Genomic DNA, 17,215 nt, shown 5'->3' with positions numbered 1-17,215 from the left:
GGCCCATGTGCAGCACATACGGCAGTGCCTGGCCTGGTTCTTGTAAGTTATTGTGACTATGATTTGCTACTACTTCCTAATCAAGACAAGAGGGCCTTTTCCTTGTCTTCAACTCCTTCCAGAGCATGGAGCACTTTTAGTGACCTCCACCGACTTGCTCCTCACCCCATCCTCCTAAGTGCTGCTTCTTGGCCTCCTTTTCCAGCTACCTTCCTCCTCCCGCCCTTAGTGTAGGATGGCTCTTTGGCCCTCCACGCTTTCCTCCACACATTCTAAATTCTCTCCTTTTTAAGGTTTCAAGCCTGTTGTGTCATGTTCATCCCACAGGACATCTTTCAGATTTTTCCCCTAGGCTTTTCCATATAATAAAACTAGAATTCCTTTGCATTACGAAATAGGATCTCTCTCATAAATACGACTTGGTAATGATCACGTCCCTTAACATGCCACATGTTTCTTCATCTGTAAAATGAGCAGGCTGGAGGGAGATGATCTCTCAGGTTCTTTCCTGCTCAGAAAAATTTCCACAAAATTTCTTTCTAGACTACAGCTGCTCTCTGGACTTCTCCACGTGCATGTCTGCCATTACCTCAAACTCCACATGCCTAACTGAACACATCACCTGACCTCACACATCAACTTTTCTATTTCTGTTAAAGAGAACATTCATTCTCCTCATCACTCTGCTTGGACTCTGGCCGGATATCGCTTTAAAGCTACCTCATATCTAATCAGTCACCAAGTCCTATCAACATTCTTTCATAATGTCCCTTTCCTTCCTCTCATTCCTTTCAACTCCACTATCCTAACTTTGACAGTCACTTTCCTCCATGCTATCTACTGATCCCTCCCCTCTCCCATTTACGGACACAGACTCTTCCTGAAAATACATGTCTTGCACATTCCTCTTCCCCCCTTGCCAAACATAACTGCTCCTAATATCTACAGGATGGAGTCTAATTTCTTGAACCTCAAATTCAAAGCCCAGATTGCTCATAACTATCTCTTTAATTGTTCTTTTCCATGACATTCATCCTGAACCTTCCATTCCTGCGATGGAGCTACTCTTATGCAGTTTTCTGCTATGTTCACACCATTCTCTTGGCCCTGAACATACTCTCTCACCCCTGCTTCTCATCAAGCCCACATCTACTTAAGTACATTTTTTTCAAAGCTCAGCTTGCTTGCATGCTTTTTGTTTTTCAATTTCAAATTACACTTCTCTGTGATGTCTTTCTTCAATGACTGACCAGTGATTGAGTATTTACCTGTGATGAATTCTTATAGCATATCTGTATAGATTACTCATTGGCTTTAGCGAGGGTTCTTATATAGCTTAATAATCTTTTATGTAGTTATCCTTCTCCCTGATTACAATTTCAGCTCTTTGTGGGCAGGGACCTTTGACCTCATAGCTCCCTAGCCCATGGAGATAGTAAATATATTAATAATGATGATGACTAAATTTAAAAAGAAAGCTATGATGGTATGTCTGCAGGTAATGTATCAGCAATCCTCACAAACACAGTTTCTCAAGAAAACAAAACAAAAATGGGAAGATAAAAGAAGCAACATATTGTATAGCCCCACCTAATAGTTTACATGGAGATTGCCACTTAATTTCTTTTACATTTGACCTGTGCATGTGAAAATTATGTGAAAATGAATTTAAAATTGTAAAGTACTATATAAACGGAAGGTATTTACTGTTTAATATTCTGGCCACTATTCCTGGGATGTTAAGAATCCTAGCATGATTTCTAAAAGTCCTTAGAAAGCCTTACATTAAAGCAGTGAGTGGTTCTCAACTGGAGACAGTTTTGCCCCCTATCCTTTGGGGGACATTTGGCAATGCCTGGTGACATTTTTGGACATCTTCTAGAGGTGATAAGTCAGGGATGCTGCTAAACATCATATAATTCACAGGACGGCTTTCCACAACAGAGTTATCCAGCCCCAAATGTCAGCAGTGCCAAGGGAGAGAAACCCTATGTTTAAGGAAGACCACCAAGGAATAAGGACTAATCATTTCTGTGTGAAGCAGGGAGATGAGCTGCTCACTTCCTTGGACAGATTGTCCCCTGTGTCCTATCTTGTTCACTGTATCCCAACACCTGCTTCTACAGCCTCATAATTCCTCTTCTGTTCAGGTACCCATATGATCTTTTAAATGTCTGTTATCGGTATGCTCAGCCTATGATGTCTGGGAATTAACCTACCCATATTCAGATGTTTTGAAACTATTGTGATTTCTCTAAGGCAGAAAATATTGATAAACTCCAGAAGTTAATGCATTCAACCTGTAACTCAGGGTATAGGAGGACAGACTGTATATTACATTTTTTTTTTTATTAAAGCTTAATTAGACTAGTGAGTGTATTTGAGCAGTGTAAATACCTCAAAATTAAAAAATCTTCCTCATCAACTAAAAATCCATAGATTTAAACAATCACTAAAAACTTATACAGTTGAAAACAGCTTGGAATATTTCAGCTTATGAGAGAATTCTTTTTCTTTGCATATGTATGTTTTTGCTCTAATGATATCCCTGATCAAGGATTGCTATAGAACTAAACTAAAAACAGCGAATGAGAGTTTGTTTTTAAGCCCTGGCTAAGCTATGACAGTTAACTCCCAACAAAACATCCTAGGAAAAACAGAAATAATAAGAATTGTAAAGCACCACAAAGTGATGCATGCAAAGAGGATCATTTATAAAAAGAAACATTTTAACATATGCCTTTATTTGAAAAGAGAAAACATAATAAAACATGGTATAATCCAATACTGGATGATGTTATAGTCTTTGAATATGTTTGTTTGTTTGTTTTTCCTTCTCTCTGGGCTCTGTCTTCTCACCTTAAAATAGGAAGGGCAGATTAACTGATGTACTCTCAAAGGTCTCCCCCAGTTCTTGAGTCCTCTGAATTTATGATTCTATAGACTACTTCTTAATGGATCACTTTCAGAGATAAGGTGATGGGCTTGTAGTCAAATCTTTTGAATAGGTAACTTAGACTAGTAATCCTCAGTACTGACTAGAAATAGGAATCACCTCAAGAGCTTTTAAAAATAATAATAATGATAACCTCCCCCCCGCCCCCAACACACACCAGTTTCTAATTTGATCGGCCTTGGATGGGATCAAAACATGGATATTATAAGTGTTTGTCAAGGTATCCTAATGTGCAGCCAGCATTAAGATCTACAGATTTAGTCTATGGCCATGCTACCCTGAACAAGCCCGGTCTTGTCTCATCTTGGAAGCTAAGCAGGGTTGGGCCTGGTTAGTACTTGGATGGGAGACCACCTAGAAAGACTGTAGGCGTAAAAAATAAAATTAAAAGGTGCTGTAGGCGTAAAAAATAAAATTAAAAAAAAAGAGATTGTAAGCCAACAAGGTCTTTTCATGCTGTGAGGTCAACCAAGAGTTGCTTTGCCTAAAAAAATAAAAATAAATAAAAATAAAAAATAAGATCTACAGATTTATACTAAGGGTTAAAAACAAATGCAGCGAGGGCCCAGGTAGGTAAGATAAATGAGCAAAACATATTGGGCATAAAGAACTGGAGAACACATGTCCCATCTATTTCAGTAGGAAAAAAGCTAGGTCCTTTGATTCTTTTTTTTTTTCCAAAAATTTCCAGAGATTCAGATTTTAAATGAAATTCTGATATTTAAAATTGACAACTAATTCTACACAATTTTAAAAGAGAGTATAGGTCACACAAAACATGCCCACGGGCTTCATTTGGTTCTATAGTCACCAGTTTGCATTCTAAACAAAACCAGTTCGACAAAGAAAACAACTTTTTCTCTGTACTCTGTCCCATCTCTCTCCCACTCAGAGTCTCTTCCTCCCAAACCTCTGGGCCATAGCCTATCCCCTTTCTTTTGCTTTCCATTATCTCTTTCTTTCCCAATCTTCTTTGTCACTCCTAAGAGATGGAAACTGAGATCCACACATTAAATCTTTATGTGGCCCTGGCTGTATCACTGGGTAGGCTTCTATGCCTGGGGAAATTCAGGTTATAAATTGTAACCTGAGGCTGTGGCTCCATGATGTCTACAACTGGTTAGTTTAGTCCATCAAGGGAAAAGTCATCATGATTTAGCATTACTAAGACTTTATCAAATAACATATGACAGTCTTCATTTAATTTCTGATTTTGATTTGTCTGCTTTTAAATCTGAACCACTGAATATTAGAATTATCCCTAGTGGATTTTTTTTTTTCAGTTGTTGTTGTTATTTTTGTTGTTTGTTTGTTTATTTGTTTTAATTCTCATATCTGGGCTCTACCCCGGGCCAACTAAATCTGAATCTCTGAAAATAGTGTCTGGACATTCATAGGTTTTAAAAGACCTCAAGGTAAGTCTTCTGTGAAGCCAGAGTTGAGAATCACTAATCTAAACCCAACCTCAAAACATTAGCAATGTCTTTGACTCTGGATGATTATCATTATGAATAATTCCTTTAATTTGTTCAAAGATTTTCTAGGCACTGTTCTCATTGTATCTTTCCAACTCTGTGAGTTAGGCAGCTCAGATACTATTATTAGCATTGGACAGATGAGAAGATGAGGCATAAAAATGTTGAATGAGTTGCCCAAGTGTACCCAGCTAGTTATTGGCAAAGACACATTGTAACTTCACTTGAAAAAGAGATCAAGTTTCCCCAAACGATGGTGCATGCCTAACCAATGAATTCCTTTACTATTAGTAAGTAACCCTAACATAACACACAACTGGTCACTAGAAAAACAATTAATACGATGTAATGAAATTTCAGAAATAAGTATAACAATAACTCAGTTTTGGGTCACCGTTCTAAGCTGTGCTTTTCTGAAGTATATGATGTGACTTTGAATGTGCTTACTTCCATGCACATACTTCCCCCGCCCCCACACCACCTTTTACAGATGCATATTCTTGCAGAGACTGAAAAGATTCCTGTAGTTTCCATCAAGATATTATTTTCAGAAAAGTATTTTTAAATGATTAAGTAGTCATAGAATAGCAGAGGTAAGGGGAACTTGACTGATCAACTTTCCCCACCTCCTCTGATAGATGAGAAACCTGAAGTCCCTTTTAATTCAATATATATAGAGTGCTAACACCATGCCAAGCACTTTTCACATCCATTATCTTAATTAAATCTTCAGGATAACTGAATAAGATGGGAACGACTACTGCCATCAACATCATCATCATTATCATAATTCTCATTAAACAAATGAAAAAAAAAAACCAAAAAAAAACCCCTGAGGTTTAGAGATGTTAAACAACTTGCCCAAAGTCCCTAGAGTGGAATGTCTTCCCTTAATATCCCAGGAGTGGATCCAGGATCCCTTTGAGTACCAAAAGCCATGGAAGCTCAAGTCCCTTATATTAAATGGTGTAATATTTGTATATAGCCTAAGTGCATTCTCCCAAATACTTTAAATCATCTTTAGATTACTTATAATACCTAGAGCAATGTAAATGATATATAAATAGTTGCTACCCTATATTGTTTAGGGAATAATGACAAGGAAAAAAAGTCTATACATGTTCAAAATAGATGTAACCAAAGTAGCCATAACTACATAGTACATATCAGCAACAATGTAACATTTAAAAACATATTTTTGATCCACAGTTGATTGAATCCAGGGATGCAGAGCCTCCAGATACCAAAGGCTGACTGTATTTACATTTGACTCAAAGCCAATGGCTTTATCCTCTGCCTTCCATCACCTGTAGTGACGATAGTGCAAAAAGTAAACAATAAACAAATCTTTATGAAAATGCTAAGAGGTGATCAGTGAACACTTATCTGAAGGGGCAGAAAATTGGCATTTGAGTTATGCCTTCACAAATATATAGGATTTCAGTAGGCATTCCAGTCTGGAATTGACACTGATGTTGAGGCATAAGAGTGACAGGGAAGGCACGGGGTGAATTAGGACAAAGAGATGGAAAGAGGCGAGGAGTCATATTGTGGAGGGTCCTGAGTGCCTGCTTAAGAAATTTATACTTTAATTACAGGCAATGGAAACCCACTGAAGATTTCTAGAAGTAGGGTCATTAAATAAATGTGAACTGAGTTTTAGAAATACAGATCTCATGGAAGTGTCGAGATTGAATTTGGGGAGCGAAGTTGATATGGAGGAAACGGACTAGAAAGTCCTTATAACTCATCAATTAGCTACTTCACTCTTTACCACGTGCTGGGCTTGCTTCTTCCCTGAGCTCTGGTTTCTTCAGGGCACCTCCATGTCTGTTTCATGATTCTTATATCACAACACAGTACTTGAATTGCCATGTCTAGGTCAGGTGACAGAGACTTGGACTTGAGCAGTGGGAATGGAGATAAACAGGTTTACAAGGGCCTGGTAAATATGATCCAGCAATCCCTCTACTAGATATTCACCCCAAAGACTTGAAAACCCATATCCAAAAAGATATTTGCACACCGATGTTCATAGCAGCACTATTCACAGTGGCCAAGACATGGAAGCAACCGAAGTGTCCTACAATAGATGATTGGATAAAGAAGCTGTGGTACATATATACAATGAACTATTACTCAGCCATAAGAAGAGATGAAATACTGCCATTTGTGACAACATAGATGGACCTTGAGATAATCAAGCTAAGCGAAATAAGCCAGACTGAAAAAGTTGAAAATCACATGATATCACTTATATGTGGAATATAAACCTAAAAGCAACAAATGAACAGGACAAACAAACATGGACATGGACTATAGACTAGTGGTTATCAGAGGGTAGGGGATGTAGGGAGGGAGGAGGCAGGGGGGTTAAAGGGGGTCAAATATGTGGTGACAGAAAGAAATCTAACTATGGGAAGTGAACACACAGTGTAAATATATATATATATGCCTTACTGTTAAAGTGTACATCTGAAACTTATTGGATTTTGTTAACCAATGTCACCATTAAGAAATTAATTCATTAATTTTTTAAAAAGGGGCCTGGTAATTGCTCAGAAGAGAGAGAGAAGCAGAATAGAAAAAGATTAATGTTTTAACTTAAGAGAAGGGGAACAAATAAGGAGATACAGAAAGAAAGGACTGGTCAACAATAGCATAAAGAGGTAAATGACATAGAGCTTGGCCAAGATCTCAATCCAACAGGCATTTATTAAGTAGCTACTCTGTGCTGGACATCCAGGGAACAGTGATGAGTAAAACTGGTTTTGCCTTCAAGTATCATCCTGAGGAAGGAAAAGACAAGCTATATTCGGATGCCTGGCCTCCCAGTCTCAGGACAAATGTCACCCTCTCTCACACGTCCTCCTAGAGGGTCATCTATCTCAAGCACCCTCCACCACATGATGTTTTATTTCGTCACACTAATATCTGAAACTCTTTTATACATGTGTTTATGTTTGTCCCCCCCCTCACACACACACACTCACCCAGAATAGAAAGAAGCCTCACAGAAGCAGGAACTTTATTTTGTTAGTTGCTGCCTGCCACAAAATAAGCCCTCAGTAGGAAATATTTATTGAATATGTTTTCTTAAAAAATCGGATAAACCTCATCAAGGTTAAGACTTCAAATCAAACTAGGAGGCTTTCCAGATGCCTACCGCGACATACTAAGAATTGAAGTGACTGAAGAGTAAAGCCACTTGAGATGGCGGCTAAACCAAAATCCAGGGGGGCCCACAGGGACCAGTGCCCTGACTGGACTGTTCCGCCTAGATTTCAGGAGTCCCCACCCTGCGTGAGATGTTTAACAATGAGACCAGCCAGCCACCTAGCTCAGGTTTTATTTCCGTTGTCTTTCTGACGTCAGAAAAAGCACGAGTTGCTGCAACATTTTTTTCTATCAAGGTGACAAATTACAGCCTCGCTGGGCCCTGCAGTCTGCAAACCATAGATTTATTCTAAAAAAATTAAACCCACTGCAGAGGTGTCAAATCCATAAATACCATTTCCTAGCGCTAGGGTCTTTTTTACTCTTAACTACATACATCACCATGGATTAGTCTGAGAAAGTAGGTGATCCTGGCGGCAGTTAGGTTTCCACCGGAAAAACAGTGCGATAAAAACTGGGTCTGCATCGCAGAGCGAGACACAAAGGACTCTCAACTGTTCACCACCTTCCCCAGTCGAAGACAGCCTGTGAAAGGCAAACCGAAACGCCGTGACGCTGTTACCGCGAAATTCCTTTTGCCGCCATATGCACTTCTACCTTCTCTGACTACTGTTCTGCCCAAACCCAGGGGCAGGCAATTCTGCAGGGAAGCAGCGCCCATATTATCTGGGGTCCCAGTGGGTGCTGAGGAGCCCGACGCTCTGGGAGGCGGATTGGACGCGGGGCGCCCCGGGGCGCGCCCTAAGGCGGAGGTGCGCTTTCCTCCCCGCACTGACATGGAGAGTTTAAAGGCCTTTTGTGGCAACATTTAGGGACACGAGCAAGGTGCCAGGTCGGGGAGGAGGTGGAGTGAAGGCGAGGGCAGTCTGCGCCCGCACCCTGCGCAAGCGGTGGCCTTTCGTTAGCCAGCTTCAGGGGATCCCGGCTCCCAAAACAGCATTTCTCCTTCTCCCCTTCCTCATTTTGGAAAGAATGTAGTCAAGGCGGGAAAGGACAGTGAGTCACTGCCAGCATCCTTTAGCAATCTCCGCCCTACATCCTCCTACTCCTCTCTTACTGAGAGAGGGGCAGAGCTCGAGACAGGGGAGGCACATGTGCTCGGGTTTACTCGCGCTCTGCGGCCAGACTCCGAGACCCAGCCCGCCACACACACACCCGCAGGACATCGCACGCTTTCCACTGGGCCCTGCAGATACAGGAAATTTCCCCATATGCCCGGGATGCAAACACTTCTCGGGTATACAGTCGCGCCCTCAAGTCGGCTGCGCTATCCCTCCAGACCCGCGTGGTCCCTGACCCTCGTATAATTTAACCAGATCCGGTGCCACACGTTGCCACTACGAAAATAGACCCAAAAAGTAAGTCATAGCCCACGCAAAGGTGAAATCCGGGGCCTCTGCGTCTCCTTACGCTGCCGCTTACGTTCGGAAGAACAGGGGACCTGGACTTTTCCTTTCCCAAAAGAAAACCGAACGCACCCGGCAAGGCAAGGGCTCGCACCGCTTCTTTCACGTTCGCATGGATGACTTCTACGTTAACCGCCTCCTCCTCACACACCTAAAACATCCCTTTCCTCCCGCCGCCTCTCCACTGCTCTCCTGGGTAAGGAAAATCACCCTACCTCCGGCAATAAAGGGAAAAGTAGCAAAAGGAGAGACGTCAAGGTGTCCGCCCTTTCGGATTTTCCTCCAGCAGTGTGATGTCCTTTGTGTCAAGGTCTGGCTGCCTCTGCTGAGAAAAGGTGGCCTCCGTCAGCGAGGGCTGGGCAGGGAAGCTTGGTGTGGCCTGGCGGATTTCGGAGGAAGATGAAGGGCGGAGGTTCCCGGCGACCTTCAGGCAGAGTGGCTTGGCGGCCCCAGCCCGCGCTCTCCTGGCTCTCCTCCTCCTTTCGGGGCGGATTGCATCAGTCTCCCCCGCCCCACCCCCACCCCCTCCACCCACATTCTGCCCGCCAACCTCGCACTTACTGCGACACGCTCGGGCGCTGAGGGTCTCGAATCGTAGTCATTCTCCTACTGGGGGGCGCGTTGCCCTTGCGCATCCATGGCTCGTGATGGTTTAACGCAGAAAGTCAGGCCATTCCTCCGTGTCCTGTGCGTCGTCCCCTCCCCTACCGCGCGCCCGCTCTTTAACCAAAGCTGCATGTCACTGAGCAATGCCCGTCACATGGTGTCTCTGCTGGCGGCCGCGCCTGCTGCCTCCCTCTCCGCGCGCTCGCTGAGGATACAGCGACCCCGGCTGGCGGTGACGGAGCATCGGGGAAGGGGTAGGGGTGGGGGGGCGGTGCGGAGCGTGCGTGTGCTGGGCACACTGACGGTGGCACCAGGAGTGGAGGCTGCGCGCGGCCTGGACACCTGCCCCACGTCCTCCTGGGACCCGGCAGCGAGCCCAGAACTGGGCTGCGGCGGCGGCTGGAGACTGGGAGCCCTTGGGGATGGAGTGGGACGGCTAGGAAGGCGTGGGCCGAGAAGAGGGCTGTTCGCTTGGTTGGGGGTGCACATTGGGGTACACCAGAGTCCAGTCAGGCCACGGGAGCAAGGGGAGTTGCATTGTGGGAAGGGCGCAGCACGAGGATGGCCGCTGCAGTGGCTTGGTCCGCCAGCAACCCCGCGAGCCGCTGTCAGCGCCGGCAGCGATGGGGCCGTGTGTTGGCTCGGGGTACAGCCAGGAGACAACGTGGGTTGGTGGGAAGGGGGCCGAAGTAACCGGGGCAGCGGGTCGCGCGGGCACCTTTGGAAAGCCTTTGTCCTTAACCTGCAGTGGGAGGTGCCTCCTCTCTTCCGGATCCAGCACCCGGAGACCCCGCCAGCCTTCCCCGAGATCTGTGCTATGGAGCTGTTTTGGGGACGGGGTGTAACAGGACCCGAAGGATTTTCCGAGCTCAGCGTACGGGCCTAGGCGCAAAGGGGCTTGATTGTCCCCCGCCAGGATACCCCCACGTGGTTCTGCCAGGCGCTCCAAATCCGGGGGACAGTGAGAGTGAGGGAGCAGGATGAAGGAGACTGGGCAACTGGGCCCGTTTCGTTTTCTTTTGCTCACTCTTTGTTTCAGCCTCTTTTAATTGGGCAATTCCTTGCAGAGTTCTGTTTCCTTAAAATGACGACAGGAAATCCCACCTGCACGTCAGCCAATTAGACTGTCATAGTGCAAATTTGCAGGGTGGAAACTCGAGCTTTTTATTGACAGGAATGGTTCAGTCTCCGTGTTCCATCAAAACAGGAAAGGGGAGGTGAATCATACTTCAAAAATTAATCTACCTGGAGCGTTTCAGGCAGGCAGGCAGGCAGACTGAGTGAGTAGTCACTGTAATGGAGTGGCTATTGCTTTTTTCTTTTCTTTTCTTTTTTTTTTTAATCACCACTGGAAAAATGAGAAGACAACCAAATCTCACACTCCTCGGGACTAAAATCCTTTTTCTCGTCCAATGGGAGTAAATGGTCTTCATTAGTTCAACAGTGGCTTCCTGAGAACCCTATTTAGAAGGCATGCCCTTGAATAAACCGGATAAACTGAACAATCAGGGCAAGCAGAAGAGGGCAAAATGATGGGCAGCCTAGCTCAGACAGACCTGTGATCAAATTCTTCCTCTGACACTTATTGCTTCTCTCACATACTTTGGCCTAATCCTGTTTTCCCAATTTGTTAAGAGGAAGGTTAATATTACCCACATCATAGTAATATCCTACAGGTTATCGAAAAGTTGGTTCTTCCTCTCCTTTCCGTCCTTCCTAGAGGAAGCTTATTTAGTATAAATGGTTTACCTTATTAAGCAGAACGTATATTCACCAATGTTTGTTTGGAAAGTTTACCTTTTGATTAGTTTTAACTTACTTGCTAGTTTTGATGCACCAAAAAGACTGCAGTTACCTAGCATTTTTTGAATTGGATTCAATAGTGATGAATTGAGCTTCTACTCCTTGCCAGCAACTATGCTAAACACTTGAGATATAAATATCTCATTTAATCCTTTCAACCACTCAATTAGGTATTATCTCCTTGTATAAACAAGAAAGTAGGTTTAAAGAAGCTAATTTGGCCATGTTCACTTAAGACTAAGTGGTGAAAGGGGAAGTGAGGGAAATGGTTCCTGTTCAGGTATCGTTTCAAAGTCCATGCTTAGTCTTAATCATGAGGCTATAACCATTTGCAACTAGACACTCTTGGGCCTAGAATTTACAAGGACCTTCACCCCTCATCTGGATTTTAGTTGACAACCTGTGCTTGGAGTGTAAACATGAACATAGAGGCAGAAATGAAGGACTTTTGCTATGTGGAGAATTGGGAGGAAGGAGGGAAGTGGTAGGGTTCAGCATAAGTAACTTAAATGTGATTTTTTTTCTCCAGGACTGCTTGTAGGGGAAACTACTTGTCAAGGGTCCTTTCAGTAGCTCAGCACTTAAACCCAAAGGATGTGGTCTCAAATAGGGGCCAACAGGTGTCATAATGACAACCCCCCTATTCACTGTATGCTTACCGAGAGGCAACAGAATAAGCACTTCAGGTGGTCTCTCATTTAGTCCTCACAACATTCTTAAGGGGTCCTGCAGACCATCCTAATCTCTGACTCAGAGCTTCAGGAATTTATCCCAGGTTCACACAGCTCTAATCAGCACATCTAGGTCTTGAATCCAGAGCTGATTCCAAAGCCTGTTCTGTATGCCTGGCTCTAATATGTCCCCTGGTGCTGGAACAATCCTCTTTGGAGGGCCAGGAGGTGGGATAGGTCCCAGGCCCCTCTGCCTTTAGATGGGAACCACTGCCCTGTTTCTAGAGAGTTCAGGGAGGCAGTTTACTCTGTCGTAGGTTTGTGAACTCCATGGGCATTGTTGATAGTATCTAATGTTCTCAAAATGATACTGTGGTAATCAGGACACATTAACAGGTTGTATTGTGGGTTGCCCTGTGGAACTGAGAAAATAGAAATTCTGTATCTGCTCTGAAAGTGGGGCTGGAGAAGGAATCCCTACTATAAAAAGAGCATCAAATCACACCCCGAACAGGATTCAGCCTGAATCTAAGCCACATCTGTCAACTCAGCGTCACCCTGTGCTCACTAGGGTTCTACTTGCTTCCCATCTGAGTTACCCAATAGGAAAAGTGGAAGCACTTACAGAGAAGATGTGCTTTCCTCCATGGGTTTTCAAAGCTTTCCAAATAATCTGGGCCGATACTATCAGACTTCTTGTGTATGAGTTTTTAGTAACAGGATCAAAACTATCTTTGAGTATGTATACTTTTGCTTTTTAATCTGTAAAGGACTGTTAGAGGACAGTCTGAATTTTAACAATGATGAAAAATAGAAAAATCACCTGGTAAGGTTATTTCAGAATAAGTGTCCTGTGTGATTTCTACTTGTAACAGAAAACATCAATACACAAATCTTACCTCACTAGAAAGTAAATTATTTATTCTGAAATCAGCCTCTTATTCCTATTTGTAAGGTCTATCCTGAAACAGCAGATGGTCTTTAAAATTACTGGGGTTTCTTTTGAATGATGTAATCACATTTTCTTGCTTGATTAACCTTTTTTTTTATCATCCTTGCTGTTCCTTGGATCTCATCCAAAGATGACAATATTTTGACACTAGGAGTTAGTTAAGCAGCCACAGCAAAAAGTAATTTTGCAACTAAAGGAGTCTCCAGTTGTCTTGGTCAACCGCGGTGCTATGGATCCTGACCACCCCCCTCAGTAGTGCTGTGACAGGACCTACTCTCACCTATTCCAGCATCATGAGGAATGTTCTACCCCTCCAAATTTGTAATTGGCTTTGGCAGGAGATAAACAATCCCCACTGACTTTAAACTGAATATACACTCAAATCCTACAGTGAGCCTCTTTAAAAATGTCTATTGTCTCTGATTTTGGCCTCAGTCAGCTTTTTAGGATCACTTATATTTTATCTCTTAGGGGAGCAGAGGTAAGGTTCATTAGGTATTGTAACTATAGCTATACAGTCTTATTCATTCAAGCCAAACTAAAAACCCAGGGACAGTGATCAGTCCTAGAAGTTTAATGTCTAATTTACTTGACATTTATGCAGGCCAACTGTGAGTATATCTCCCTAGCTTGTGCCAAATTGGTAATGATACCCACCTGATGGTCAAATGACTCTGTCTACACAGTGCTTACCACAGAATATATGCTCAATAAATGGTATCGGTTAATATTTTGCACACTTTGCAGAAATGAATTTTCAAAGCCTGAGTCAATAGGCACAAAGTATTTTATTATGCTCACCCTATACTGAAACAGCTGACAAGCCCTCACCTCTACTCTGTAGGAATGAGGAGACAGATGGTATTACAAAAGTCATAATTATAGCTAATTGTAGTTTTTTATATCTTTGTTTGCCTTTTTTTATGTTCAGAAGTTTAAATTTTTTATGACAATGAACTATTGAGTTTTTTTCTTAGATCTACAAATTCATTTCTCAGATATATTCACCAGAATTTGGTCTTAGTTCTTATGGCTTAAGTTTCCCCCCATTTAATTCTTTAATCCATCTAGTGAGAGTTAAGAATCTAAACTGATTTGTTCCAAATCACTAAAAACGGCAAACTGATTTGCCAGTTGTGAAAATTCCTCTTCTTCTCACCACTGTTGTGGTGCCTTCTTTATCAGATGTTATTATGTTTAAATATATACAGTACATATATAAGGTTTTACTTCTGATCTCATTATTTTGTCCATTGATCTGTCCATTCTTTTGTTACCTATACTTACTAGACCTGTGTTGTGTGTTTTAATATCAACTAGGGCAAAGTCTATTCATATGTTTCCTAGCTACTCTTATCTGTTTATTTTAGGATGAATTTTAGGATCATTACTAAATCAATAAAAAATACTAGAATTAGAATTTTGTTACACCTGTAAATCAATTTAAACACGTGCATAAAACATTTACAACAAACTACCAAATATGTAACAATTCCCTTGACAAAAAATGTGTAGGTTCTTTTTCTATAATTTTTAAAGTATAAAATTGTGCTAATATATAAATGAAGACCTGAATACATTGAGAAATATACCATACAGTAAGAAGATAACAGTTTTTCCTAAATTAATTTATAGAAAATTAACTTTGTACATAAAATCCTTTTCTAAAAATAAAACGTTATTATGCTAACCATGCGCAGCTAGCTAATGCAGCCATTTTTAGGTAAATTACATTTCTATATTAAGAAGGCAAAAATAAAAACTCCTTATGTGCTTAAGTTTTAACCATTGACAATATATTCATTGACATTCTTATTCTAAAGGTAAAAATAAAAGACACAGCTCGTGTGTGCTATATGCAGTCAAAGAGAATCTTGGTCTAAGTTGCCAAAATTGTTTGTAAAAAACTCAACCAATTAGGTATCTGTCACAGGTTGGGTTTCCAGAGAAACAGACTGAGATTCGTGAGCAGAAAGTTTATTAAGGAGTGGTGTTAGGATCCACCCTAGAAGAAGAAAGGAAAAGAAGCAAGATTATTAGAGAAGAGAGAGAAGTTGGACTATGACCTAGAGTCACTGAAGGCCTCAGCCAACTACACAGGGAGTCCAAGGCTGTGAGGCCCTTCAGAGTTGTCTTGAGTTAGGATGAAGGACTGAATAGTTTTACTCCTATATCCATCAGTCTTTGGATGCCAGCTGCTATGGGAAGAGAGTACAACCTTGGCCAAATCAGCTTTCTGTAGCTGAGATACTTCCATAAGAGGGCAGGTAAATGAAGGAATCTGCCAGCTGCAATTCTAGAAGCAGTTCTAATGGGGGACATGGTCAGTGTCCCATAGTGTCCTCTATGGTATAAACTTAAAGTAGTCCTTATAATTTCCACATTATGCATCAGTGTATACTCAGTAAATGTAAATAGAAAAGTAGAAAATTCTTGAGAGAATTATTTTTAAATACACACAACCTAGTGTACTTCATGTCATAAACAGATAAGAAGTATAAAAGAAAGAATTCTATGATTCTCATTGTTATGACTTATCCGCCTTGTGAACATGAAAAACTAGGCTAGAAAAATTTGAATCTCATTTCTTTTGCTTTCCATCCCCTCTTTAGTGAAGCAGCAAAGTAAAAAAAAAAGCTAGGGGAAACAGCAAGGGACCAAGGTACACTATACATTCTTGAAGAGGGAACAGTTTGTTAATAGTAACCTAAATGTATTTTTTTAAATAACCCATTTTTCTCACTTTTATGAAATGAGGTTGGGGCATGAGGGGACAGAGCAGGTAGAGGTGGAAGGGAGGATGTGGGGATACAGAAGTATGCCTGCTGAGAAAGATTGCAGGGGAGGGGGACTGAAGGAAAATGACTGAACACCTATTCGTGCTCATCTCTGGGTCATGTGCTTGCATGCTGCCTGTTTCGCCTTCACAGCCTTTGAGATAGATACTGCTATCCTCGATTTTCAGAGGGAGGATTTGAAGGGCAGAGAGGAGGTGTAACTTGTCAAGATTTCACAGACAGCAGTTAAACTGGAATTCAAAGTCAGCTATGTCTGCTTTCAATGCCTCTGTTTCTATTATGTGCTAGAAATATGAGGAATAGAATAAGATGAAACAATTAGAAATTGCAGGACTCCCAGCCCTCCAGAGATAAACACCCTGAAACCTGTATGAGATGACCTCAACATTCCTCATTGTTATCTTTTACCCACATACCTCTGATTCTGAAGAAGACCACCCAGGACTTCCTTGCAGACCTGGGCCCAGTGCTAGATGCCAGGAGCCTACTGTGCCCCACTAGCACCTGGCTCATAGCAGCTGAACTCGGAAAATGCTTTAGGAGTTTTAACTCATACACATGGAGATTGTCATAGACCTATAAAATATTTTGGCCAACAAGAAGGAAAAAAAATGGCGTAGATGATAGAGGCTCTGTTCATCCCTCTAGCAACCAAATCAAAGTTGTGACGGAAACAAGGAGCAGCAGCAAAGAAAAATTGCCTGGGATCTAGATGAACAAGCCATACAACTAGGGAAAAATCCAAGAAATCACCCTGCAATGGGCAGAATGTAGAACGGGGCGAGGACATGGGGCTGCCCAGTCTTCAGCGGCTGAAACGGAGGCTGCAGCAGCGGAGCCGGCACCGGCACCGGCACCGGCACCAGCACCAGCAGAAGCCTCTTAAAGGGGCCGCGTCTGAGAGCGGATTTTCACGGTGACAGACCTGCTTGCTCTGAGCACCAGTGCCAATTAGGCTGCGTGCAGGGGGCACCAGAAACTTACAGGGAGATATGGTTGGGGTGAGGGCCGAGATAAGACTTGCTCTGTACAGAAGTGCCAGTGGTATCCATTGTTCCCTGTTGAGCCCTCCTCCCAGGGCGTGGACACAGTGCCGCCAAAGCCAAGAGGTCGTCAAACTGAATAACAGAAGTCGTTCAGCCCAGAGGATTCCCTGAAACTCTGCCTCCCTCAACTCGCAGCCCCACCCAAGCCACATCCAGGTTTACCCTCAGCGAGTCAGGCAGGTGCATCTTACTGAGCAGCGCCTAGGCTCTCACTGGAGGCAGCTGGCCTCATTTTCTGGTGTGGTCTTTTGAGGCAACTATAAGCACAGCATCTGTGGATTGCTTGCTGAACCTTAACAGGTGACCCCGGAGAGGCAGAGGCTTG

The 17,215-nt window shown here is 42.7% G+C and overlaps 1 protein-coding gene across 11 annotated transcripts in view; it reads right to left on the bottom strand.

Moving 5' to 3' along the window:
• The window catches only part of SLC38A1 (solute carrier family 38 member 1), a 56,464-nt gene extending 46,731 nt beyond the window's left edge, over positions 1-9,733 (bottom strand). For 4 of the 11 annotated variants that reach the window (XM_006916864.3, XM_025050303.1, XM_006916865.3 and 1 more), the window contains exons 1-2: positions 9,576-9,730; positions 9,230-9,493 (exon numbers count right to left, since the gene is read on the bottom strand). The gene's annotated coding sequence lies outside the window, so the exon portion shown is untranslated. Of the gene's footprint in view, positions 1-7,984; positions 8,134-9,229; positions 9,494-9,575 lie in introns of all 11 variants that reach the window. The other 7 variants (XM_025050300.1, XM_025050302.1, XM_015593163.2 and 4 more) reach the window with 6 other exon arrangements.
• Between the last annotated feature and the right edge of the window lie 7,482 nt (positions 9,734-17,215).

The sequence above is a fragment of the Pteropus alecto genome, unplaced genomic scaffold, assembly GCF_000325575.1.
Source record: "Pteropus alecto unplaced genomic scaffold, ASM32557v1 scaffold196, whole genome shotgun sequence".
In the NCBI taxonomy this organism is placed as follows: domain Eukaryota; kingdom Metazoa; phylum Chordata; class Mammalia; order Chiroptera; family Pteropodidae; genus Pteropus; species Pteropus alecto.
The sequence above is the reverse complement of the archived record's forward strand: the minus strand, read 5'-3'. Positions and strand labels throughout refer to the sequence as shown.